Here is a 12,447-nt window from a genome sequence, read left to right as displayed (position 1 = left end):
AGAATACCTCGAAGGGCTGGAGACATTTATGCATCAAGCCGATTCCACACCGCTCGCCCAAGAAAGCGGTAAGATATTCTGTCCTTGTCAGAAATGCAACAATTCAAAATTGGCAAATCGTGAAAATGTTTGGAAGCATTTAATAAATAGAGGTTTCACGCCAAATTACTATATCTGGTTTCAACATGGAGAAGGTTATAATTATGAGAATGAAGCTAGTAGTAGTAATAACAATTTTCAGGAATAACCGGTTGATCATCATTTGAATAATGAACATAGTTACCATCAGGAGGAGTAGATAATAGATTATGATAGGGTTCATGATATGGTAGCTGATGCATTCGTAGCTCATGATGAAGATGAAGAACCTAACATAGATGCAAAAAAGTTTTATGAAATGTTAGATGTTGCGAATCAGGCACTTTACAGTGGTTGTAGAGAAGGTCTCTCTAAATTGTCGTTGGTTGCTAGAATGATGAATATTAAAACTGATCCCAATCTACCTGAAAGTTGCATGAATGAATGGGCAGACTTGTTTAAAGAGTATTTGCCGGAAGACAATGTGTCTGCTGATTCTTATTATGAGATTCAGAAATTGGTTTATAGTCTTGGGTTGCCTTCGGAGATGATAGACGTTTGCATCGACAATTGCATGATCTACCGGGGAGATGATGAGAAGTTAGAAGAATATCAATTCTGCAAGAAGCCACGATTCAAGCCGCAAGGACGATGACGTAATAGGGTACCATACCAAAGGATGTGGTACCTACCAATTACAGACAGATTGAAAAGATTGTACCAATCTGAACAGACAGCCGGAGGGATGAGATGGCATGCCGAGCATACTCAGACGGATGGTGAGATGACTCATCCATCAGATGCAAGAGCCTAGAAACATTTTAACAAAGTACATCCGGAATTCGCTAGCAATAACCGGAATGTGTATCTTGGATTATACACAGATGGATTTAGTCCATTCGGAATGTCAGGGAGACAATATTCATTGCGGCCAGTCTTTCTTACGCCATACAACCTGCCACCGGAGATGTGCATGCAACGGGAGTTGCTATTCTTGACCATATTAATACCTGGTCCGAACCATCCAAAAAGGTCTCTGGATGTTTTCCTACAACCACTGATAAAAGAGTTGAAGGATTTGTGGTCAAAAGGGGTGAGGACGTATGACTGCTCTACGAAGATGAATTTTACGATGCGAGCGATGCTTTTGTGGATCATAAGTGACTTTCCTGCCTATGGGATGTTGTCTGGATGGATTACACATGGAAGATTAGCTTGTCCATATTGTAATGGAACAAAAGGGTCAAAAGTTCTCAGGGATGAAGAGTCATGATTTTCATGTCTTTATGCAACGACTACTTCCTTTTGCATTTGCGGAGCTACTTCCAACAAACGTACATGAAGCACTTGCAGGTAGTATATTAAAACGCATTAATTTTATAATGGTTTAGTTTGCAATAATATATGACTACTAATGTGTTTAATTATTTTTGAAATATACAAGGCATTCGAGCATTTTTCAGGGAACTGAGCACACGCACTCTTAAAGAAGAAGTTGTGGAATAGCTTCACGAGAACATCCCCATCTTATTGTGCAACTTGGAGAAGATATTTTCTCCGGGATTTTTTGACGTCATGGAGCATCTAGCTGTCCACCTTCCATATGAGGCATTGCTTCGTGGACCTGTACATTACGGATGGATGTATTAGTATGAGCGAGCCATGAAATATTTGAAGGAAAAGCAAAAAACCTCGCAAAAGTTGAAGGTTCTATAATTGATGGAAGTTTGACGGAAAAAACTTCTCACTTTACATCGTACTACTTTGCATCAAAATTACGTACCCGGAAAAGAGCTCCAAGAAGATGTGATGATAGTGGTGCCGCGCCAACATATGCAGTTGCTGGTGTTCCAGACATCTTTAGCCAGATTGGGTGAATCGATGGGAAATCGAAAGAGGTTTGGTGGTCGAGTGAAGAAGATGCTCATAGTGCATACACCTATATTCTACTCAATTGCGAGGACCCATTGATGCGTTATTTTGAAAGGTAATGTATTTTATGAAAACTTCTAAACACATATAAGTATAAGAAATATAATTTCCAAAGATTAATTAAATATAAAATATGATTTTACAGCCTATTTGTTTCTCAAGTCAAAGAAACATTTCCATGAATATCCACAAGTGACGTAGACAGAAGGAAAGATCAACACTTTATTAAGTGGTTGAAGAATCAGGTATTAACTCAAACTCTTATCATCACCATTTGCAGGTTGATCGATCAAACTCTTTCATACATGATCTGTATTTCAACGTTCTCTTTATTTTCGCAGGTTGATTTTGACGACGACGCAGATTACCCTACGTGGTTTCACGAAGTCATTCAAGCTACACTTGCAAAGGTCACCACATCACAGATGTATTTCACACGAGGCTATACTTTTCACACATATGAGTATGGTAGACAGCGGGCGACCAGTAACTATGGAATATGTGTGAAAGACGAGACAGATTTCTACGGGATCTTGCAGGATATTACTGAAGTGGAAATCCAGGGTTATTGAAGCTGAAATGCATCCTCTTCAAATGTGAATGGTTCGACCCCGTCGTCAACAGAGGTGTTCGGCTTAACAAATTCGGTGTAGTTGATGTCAATGGTGGACGAAGGTACAACAAAGTTTTTTGGCATACATGATATGTATGATTAGTTTCTACGTTGTCTTTATTTTTGCAGGTACAACAAATTTGAGCCTTTCATCTTAGCTTCACAAGCAGACCAAGTTAGCTTCCTTCCATACCCTCGGATGAGATAATCATGAATAAATTGGTTAGTCGTGATCAAAGTTACACCTCGTGGACGAATCATCAGTGGAGAAGAACCACCATTGCAAGAAGAACAGATAAATGAAGTCGAGGAACCTGAACAACAAATTGATGACATCCTTCTCATTGATCCGCATAATCATGAGTACGAAGATCTTACCGACGATGCCACGGACAAAGCTGTTGAAGACGAGTTTAATGAAATGATGATGTTTCTATTGATGACAAGAATGTCGATGTATCCGATTGATGTTTTTAATAAGATTGATTTTCAGACTTAATGCATGTTATTTGACGGATTTAATCATGAAAATCTATTTATATAATTTGATTTTGTGTAAGGTAATGGGGGGGGGGGGGGGGGTTTGAATTAGAAAGAAGAGATTGAGATTATAAGTTAAGGAATTGTGGTTTTAGAATTTGGAGTTTGGAATGGATTTGAGGTTAAAGGGAGGATGGGGTTGGGGTTTTCAATATATGAAGTAGAAGATAAGGAAGATGGGGTTTGGGGTTTCGGATTTTAGGGATCTAAACATAATCCTCGTGATTTCCTAGTATATTAACGAGGAACTTATGATGACTTTTAAAAATAAAGAACGCGAGACTCGTTAATTCCACGTAAGCCATATTCGTCGTAAAAACTCGTAATAAGAAAACGCGGGCCTCACTCATTCCTCGTAAATAAAAAAAAGCAGGTCTCGATAATTCCTCGTAAATAAAAAGACAAATTAGGGACTACCGTTGTAATATTTGAAAAAAAAAGAGAAGAAAGATACTACAATCACAGGTGGGAAGAAACAAGGCGAGACCTACGTAAGTCTAGCCTTGTCTCCGACCACATGTGTTCCAGTATCTTTCATCTCCTTCTTTTTTTCAAATCTTTCTAATTTGAGAAGCAAACTGGTGAGTAATTATCTCTGATTTGAGAAGCAAATTGGTGAGTTTATCTTTGATTTGAGAAGCAAACTGGTGAGTATTTATAGGAAATTTTAAGAACGCGAGCCTCGCTAATTCTTCGTAAATAAAAAAGCGGGCCTTGCTAATTCCTCGTAAATGAACGAGGACGTTATGAGGAAACCAAGCGCGGGCCTCGCTAATTCCTCGTAAAAAACACGGGCCTCGCGAGTTCCTCGTAACTTTACGACGAATTTACGATGATTCCTAATTTTCTATATGTACACGCGAGCTTCTGACTTCCATTTCGTCTCAACTTCCTCTGTCTTTCGTAGCAATGGTACGCTCTCTCTATTTCCTCTCTAATTTGATTAGTTTAGGGTACATTAGGTGGTTAGAGTAGGGAATTTAGATAGGTTTACGGATTCGGTGGTTAATTATAAAATTTGTTAATTACTGTTGATGTTAATTTTAAAATTAATTTTTTTCTAGACGGTTCGAAAGAACAGACTTACTCCCCATTACAGAGAGATGTCGGTGAGCCTGGTAGTCGTTTTGACCCGTCTTCTTCAGCTCCCGGTTCTTCGGGTCCAAAGACTGTCCCCGAGACTCAGTCTTCTCAGAGACTCTCTCGTCCCCTCCTTCTGGTGCACCATCGGCTCCTCGATTCGTTGCACCACCGGCTCCTCATGATCATGTGCCTCCTCCGATGGCTCCTCCGATGCCGGCTGGGATTCATCCCGATTTGATGGTGCCGCCGAGTGCTCCTTACTCGCAGTACACTGTGGAAGACCTTCTCGCTCAGTCAGGCATAGAAGGCTTACCAGTCTTAGACCCCGACCGACCGGACGGAACTTTGTGGTACATTACATTTTTTAAAAAATTCTTTTTAAATTTTTTTATAAAAATAATAAATAATTTATACTTTAAATTTTTTTTTTCAGGTTTGGGGTTGACGGATGTGTTGCTCGGAACGTAACCGAGACGAGCAAATGTTACTTCTCCGAGCCACATCCAAACTGGAGAAAGACGCCGATCCACGTCAGAAAGACGTGGTTCAAAATTTTTGATGTAAGTTACTATTAATTAATTATATATACTTTAATTTTTTTATGATTTAGAATTTTAAATATTTTAAAACTAATTCTTAATTTATCTTTTTCGTGTTACAGCAAAAATACCATTGGTCCATGGGGGTCAATGAGATGGTGAAGAAAGCGTTTAACGCGAAGGCGCAAAAACTCTTGTTGGACACGGTCTCCAACTGGAAGGGTGACTGGATCGTGAAGGGATATGAGTGTGGCAAACCCCCTGAGCTCACCACGGATGTGTGGGATGGCCTCATCTGTTATTGACGGAATCGTGACGCCATTCATTATATATATATATATATATATATATATATATTCTAACTTTCTTAAATGTTTTTTAGTCCAAAGAGACGGGAGAACTCCCGTCTCTTTTGCAACTTTACGAGAGGACCCACAAGAACAAGGCGGACCAATTTCTAGATGCTAGGTCCGAGTAGATCTTCAACGACTTGGTTGGTCACGTTGAAGAACGCCAGACCCAGCTGACCCAGCAGTCCACCGACGGATTACCCGTCACCTTATCCACACTTGAAGTGGATAAAATTTACGAAGAGGTAACTTTTTAAAAAATTTAAATGTTTTTATTATTCATTTAATTTAACTTTAACTTTTTACTAACAATATTTATTTTTTGTTTTTAAGGTTGTCTCTAAGAAAAAGGGATGTACGTTGGGGATTGGTTCCGTCAACGATGTTCCGAGAGCGACATCTTCTTATGGTCAGAGACGGGAAGATGAAGTCACTCAGCTGCGTAACGAGTTGGACTCGACGCGAACTGCGTTCACAGCTCGTGTGGGTGGAGTTGAGGGCTTCTTGGACGTTATAGCGGCCACAAATCCGGAATGGGAGTCCTTGTTGAGGAACATGCGACGACAAAATCCCATTCCAGGCGAGTCGTCATCCGACACACATGCCGACGCGGATGTAGAGAGGAAGAGTAAGGAATTCTACCGGGCGATGAATGACCCGTAGTTTTTTTTTTTAACTTTTCGTTGGTTGTATTATATTCAAAACTTATTTATGTATAAAATATTTTTGTATTTATTTTTATTTTTAAATTAGATTTTTATTAAAAAAATAAATAATTTTTATTATATTTTTTAATTCTGGAAATATCAAAATCGAAGTAAATTCGTAGCTAAATTACGACTACTTTACGTCGAAAAGTTATGAGGAAGTAACGAGCATAATATTTACGTCAACACTACGAGGAATATTTAACGAGTATTTTACGTGGAAAGATTTATGTGTAATTTACGAGGAAACACTTGCGAGGTATTTACGAGGAAATGTAGCGTCGTCCTTACGTAGAAAGTTTATGTGGTTTTTACGACGAATAATGTTCTTCGTTTTTACGATGAAAATTTTTGTCGCTAATTTACGACGAATTGGCGAGGAAATATGCGTTATGACGAACGTATAACGACGAATCGTGTTTCTTCGCTTATTCCTCGTAAAGCTTCTTTTACGAGTAAGTTAGTACGAATTTGGCCGCGGTTAATATTGTCCCTGTACGAGTGCAAGTACGAGGCGTTTTTCTCAGCATTTGGTTAGTACAAAACAGTGTCCAGATTAGCTTGCTGAACTGTCTTATTTGTGTATGCATTTTGCTTGCTTCTTCTCTGTGTGATTATTAATAGCTCCATTGTTGGTGTATTTTTTTTCTCAGCTGTAATGGCAGAGCAGATAAAGTTTGACCGTTAGGAAGTGAGAACGGTGGTGTACTACTGTACTCTCAGTTTTTGGAATCTTACAAGAGCGTGTGTATTTTTGTTTTAATATATTAAAAGTGTGAGAACTTTTAGTTGTTAGTGAAAAGTAAATTGGAAGGACAGTACATGAAAACAACATGGATACTGAGGGAAAAAATCGTCGGAATTTCGTTGGAATAACGTTATTCCGACGACATACCGACGAAACAAGTCCTTGGAAATAATTCCTCGGAATTTCTTCTTTCCTCGGAAGTCCCTCGGATTTTTCCGACGGAATTCTGAGGAAACACATTTCCGAGGAAATTCTGAGGAGCACTAGTTTGTCGGAAATCTCCTCGGAATATACCGAGGGAGAACTTCGTCGGGATATACATCGATCGATGCGTTTTTGGACATATATTCATCGATCGATCCGTTTATAAAAACACGTTCGGAATATACCGAGGGACACCTTTCCTCGGAATATTCCGAGGAACATGTCCCTCGGTATATTCCGAGGAAGATGTCCCTCGGTATATTCCGAAAGTTTTTATATAAACGGATTGATCGATGGATATATGTCAAAAACACATCGATCGATCGACTAAAAAATATAATTAATTTCCTCGGAATGTAAAAAATATTAATTTTTTATAAAAAAAAATTTTTTGAAATTTAAATTCGAAAATATAAAATTAAAATTAAAATTGAAATCATATTAATTAATATTCAAAGTTTCAGAAATAAAAATAAAACATTCTGAGTTTTTGGAAAAAAAAAAACTACGGGTCTGGCACGTCCGGGAACACCTCGTTCGGGTACATCCTCTGCATCATCTCCATCATTTGCTGCTTCAGCCTCCTCTGTGCCTCATAGCCCGCCTGTTGAGCCGCCATCTGGGTCTCCAACAAAGATATGCGATCATCTTTGTCCTTCAACTGAGCCGTAAGTACTTCTGGATCAACAAAGGGTGGTGGTGCAGAAGAAGGAGGAACCGACCGGGTGCGACGACCCAAACCGACCAAACGTCCCTTCTTCCTTGGAACCGTCTGAATAGAAAATAGCCAAATTTACAAATTTAAACCAAGAAATAAATGAATTGAACTTTAAAAAAAAAAGAACTTACGGATTCAACGATTTCGTTGATTCGAAACCGGGACAAGTTGGTCGAAGCCGTCGAAGCGTCATCCTCGGTTTGAAGCTGAGACACTTTGTCTACCACCTGAGTTTGGACCAGGTCGACCAAGTCCCTCACAAGACCGTCATCAATTTGGCCGGTCTTCTTGTTGGTATACGCCCTCCTCATTAGGGCGAGATCATCAACCGGCTCGCCATCATTTTCTTCCGCCTTGAAAAAAAACATAAATTGAAGAAACATTAGAAATTAGAAGAAATGCACAATAAATTAAAATTCTGAAACTCAAATAATTGAAGAAAAAACGGTTGAACTTATCATGCGATCTCCCAGAGTGGCAATAGATTGATCACCCAAGTTATGCTTGTAGATGCCCTTCCCTTTACGGTCGCTCCTGCGGTTGGTGGAGTTGGTGGAAGAAGTTTCTTTCGTCTCTTCCTTATCCCAATGCGCACACAACTCCTTCCAGACCGTGTCGTTCATCGACTTTGAGACCTTTTAATAAAAAATAAAAAAAATAGTTTATTAAATTAAAAAATTGTTTAATAAATTAAATCGAACCTTATTGATTTTCCACTTCTTCTTCCACTCGTGGATCTGCTTCCCATAGTTGTCCATAACTTTATGGACGAAGTGGTGATAGATAAAGAGCGTCTCATCGGAATTCCAGTTGAACTCTTGCTGAAAAAAAACACAATTAGTAGAAAATTTATATTAAAGATTAAAAATATAAGTAAAAAATTAGAATACTTACCGCAAACTGACGAAACCACAGAACCTGCTTGTCGGTAGGGAAGTAAGTGAAAGTCGGATGTCCCCTGTCGAGGGCCGGGTACATCATACGGTTGATCCATGCGCTGATCCCGTTCCCGGATTGGTTGAACCTAATAAAAAGAACAAACGGTTAATAATGAATCCAAATTTAAAGAAAAAAATGTTTAATTACCATGTTTGACCCCGTCCATGTGGATACGGAGTGAGATACGGAAGATGGTCACGACCGGGCTGTTGAACCAACTCCGCAACACTCATCACTCCCGGAGGACCCGGAGGACCCGGAGGAGGAGGAGCGGATGCAGCAGCGGGAGCGAGAGGAGCAGAAGCGGGTGCAGCAGAGGGAGATGTATGGTTGGAGCTGTGGGGCGAAGGAGAATCCTGAAAATGGCTGGAATCCCGAGACTCGCTCCCCGTACCACCACGACCACGACGCTGTCGAGCCCGGATCTGATCATCATGAGACCTGTAAATTAAAAAAATATATTTAATAAATACAGAAATATATAAATTAATTTTTTTAAAATAAAAAAGTCTCAAATAATTTAATCACAAAAAAAGATTTATAGATATTAAATTTTTTAATAAATATATAAAAATAGTTCTAATAAAAAAAATAGTTTTAATAAATAAAAAATAGTTTAATAATTACAAAAAATTTTTTTAATAATATATATATATTAAAAATATTTTTAAATCCCAAATAATAGTTTTTAATCACAAAAAAAGTTTTATAGATATTAAAAAATGTTTTGTAAAATCCAAAAGTTCGAATTTATATACAAAAAAGATTTTGTAAAATCCAAAAAATCAAATTTATATAGAAAAATCGTTTTGTAAAATACAAAAATCGTTTTGTAAAATACAAAAATCGATTTTATATACAAAAGTCTATTTTATAAATACAAAAAAAATAAAAAAAATTATAAAAAAATTATAAATCAATTCAACAAAACAAATTATTCAACCAAATCACAATTCTAAACCTATTATACAACCAAATCACAATCCTAACCAATCACCCTAACAAAAATCTATCAAAACTACACAAAAACCTAACAAATAGAACCTAAGAGAGTGGGATAGGGTCCTTACATGATTTGTGTAAAAAAAGGGAGAGATCGCCGGAGATATCGTCGGATTTCAGGGAGAAATCGCCGGAGAAAAAAGAGAGGAGTCGCGCAGAGGAAGAAGAAAGAAATGGGGAAGAAGAAGGGGCTTGTGGTTATAAAACCTAGGGTCCGACGGAAAATTCCGACGGGATTCTAATTTCAATTTTCGCGAAATATTTGCCCGGTAAAATGAAAATATTCCGAGGACATTCCGACGGATAGTAAAATATCCGTCTGAATTTCCTCGGAATATTCCGAAGAAATACCGAGGAACTAGTGTTTGGGGTTTCAAAACATCAATTTTTTGTCTTATACAATTGTAATGTATACCATTGAGGATTTTTCGTATAGATGAGCATAAACCATGAAATAACAAATTTCAAAACTAATTGAAAGTATTCCCTATACCGTTCATTAAAACGTACAAGTGTTTCTCTTATGTTGTGGGATTTCGTTCATACAATCGGAAAAGTGTTAATTAAGGGGTAAGGAACAAATTTTAGACTTCATAACGAAGTAAGACACTTAATAAGGGTTATATAGGTGTTATTCAAACCACAAAACGTTGTTTTCGGTTTAAAACCCCTATTTCCTCGGAATTTCCTCGGACTATTCCGAGGGAATTACGAAGAAACCCTTTTCTTCCTCGTAATTCCGTCGGAATATTCCGAGGAAATTCTGAGGAACTAGTGTTTGGGGTTTCAATACGTCAATTTTTGTTTCTACTCGGAAAATCTCGTACGTTTTTTTATAAACAGATCGATCGATGCGTATTTGTACAAAAATGCATCGATCGATCACTAGATGGACGAAAGCCGTAACATTGTGATCGATCGATGAGATTATACCATATCGATCGAACAAAATCTCAAGCGTTCCTCGGAATATCCTCGGAAAATCTCGTACGTTTTTTTATAAACGGATCGATCGATGCGTATTTGTACAAAAACGCATCGATCGATCATCAGATGGACGAAAGCCGTAACAATGTGATCGATCGATTAGATTATACCATCGATCGATCGAACAAAATTTCAAGCGTTCCTCGGAATATCCTCCGAAAATCTCATACGTTTTTTTATAAACGGATCGATCGATGCGTATTTGTACAAAAATGCATCGATCGATGCGTGTGCGAACAGAATTATAAGGCAAAACCCGAACTTTTTGGATCTAAACCTCAGAACTCTCATCCCCTCCGATTTCCCCTATAATTCGACCCCCCCCCCTTTTTATCTCTCTATAATCATCCGATTTGAACAATTTTGGGCTCTATTCCCCTTGATTTTTCGAGCTCTACCTGATTCCTACACTCGTTTTCACCCTAAGACAGGTATACTCCGCGAATCTCCACATTCTCAAATCGTGTTCTTGAGCAATTTTTTGGGTTTTGTGAATTTCTTATTTCCGTGTTGATTCCTTGATCAAATATGCATGAAACAGATGTTTAAACATGGAATAGAACACAATTGTCTGTGATCAAGGAGTTTGGAACAGGATTTGAGATGATTTAGGGATTGAGAATTTTTTTCAATTTGGTTTTTTTTATCACAACTCGCTTGTTTTTTATCAAAACATATACTGCATACTCACTTGTTTCAAAGATTCTATTTTGTAGAGAATGAAGCGCACGAAAACATCAGCAAAGAAGAACACACAAGAAGAGGGTTCGTCTCAGCGAGAGAAGCAAAGGCCAAAGAAGTGGGATAAGTTTTATACCACCCACTACAACAACATGAAGAAGGTAGCCGTTCCGGCTACACAACTAGCATGTCCTGAGACGATGACAATATTGGGAATCAAATCAGACATTGAAGGGCTGTTCCAGAACATGGGTCTAGGCCAACTATGCAACCTCAACGAACCCACTTATCCGGAGTTGGTACGCCAGTTCATAGCATCCGCATACGTCAGCCATCCCGATGATAGCCATCAGGAAGGTTTTCTGGCATTCGTAGTTCAGAAAGTATACTTTGAGGTATCTTTCACAGACCTCTGCGGACTATTTGGATTGAGTGCAGGGGAGAGGACATCTGGTCTTTATTGGACTTCAGAGCTGTTGAACTTCTGGGAAACGATTGGCACAGGGGTTTATAGATCTTCTCAGGCAAAGGAGTCACTTATCCGAAGCCCAGTACTGAGATATGCCACACGCCTCATTGGCTCATTGCTATACGGGACAACCACAGCCGCATCAGTCACGCAATGGGAGTTGTGCCTCTTGTACCAAGGTGTGAGGCATTTGCTACCGGCATTTGGAAACTCTACATTCCCACCTGCTACTGCCTTCAACATGGGAGCGGTGCTGGCCGCAAACTTAGCAGGATACAAGGGGAAATTAACCAAATCCAAGAGCAGTGCATGTGGATTTGGTGCAGTGATTACTCGGATCCTTACACATGTGGGTGTAGACTGCGAGAACCATCAGGTAGCACTGGACAGATCGAACAACATTGCTTGGAACTACCTGGATGTCATTTCTCTAGTAAGTAAGGAGTTCATAGCTGGTCCCCACTCGAGGATCCATCGGGATGGTCCTTACGTCTACGTATTCCAGGACCGAGCGAAGAAAACACTCTACTGCCACCTGCCTCAGATCGGCCTGACTGCTCTACTTTCAGAGGCTGCAGTTGAGTTCCTACCCCCTGCTACCGCACTAGTAGACAAGCCATCCTTCTTCACGCCAAAATATCAGACCAAAGGCAAGGCCGTGGATGATGAAGAAGGAGAAGATGAGGCTGCACAAGCCATTCCAGATGATTCACAACCCCATCAGCTACTCCCATCAGACTCCAGCCAGTACAAGCTGCAAGAGCTTCCACCGAACGCCACTTCGCGCCAGCAACAACATTGGAGAGATCAGAGCATAAAGACAAACAACGACATGCTACACAAGATCTGGGCTGCCA

This window comes from Brassica napus, chromosome C8 (assembly GCF_020379485.1).
Source record: "Brassica napus cultivar Da-Ae chromosome C8, Da-Ae, whole genome shotgun sequence".
In the NCBI taxonomy this organism is placed as follows: Eukaryota; Viridiplantae; Streptophyta; class Magnoliopsida; order Brassicales; family Brassicaceae; genus Brassica; species Brassica napus.
Note: the sequence above shows the minus strand (reverse complement) of the source record.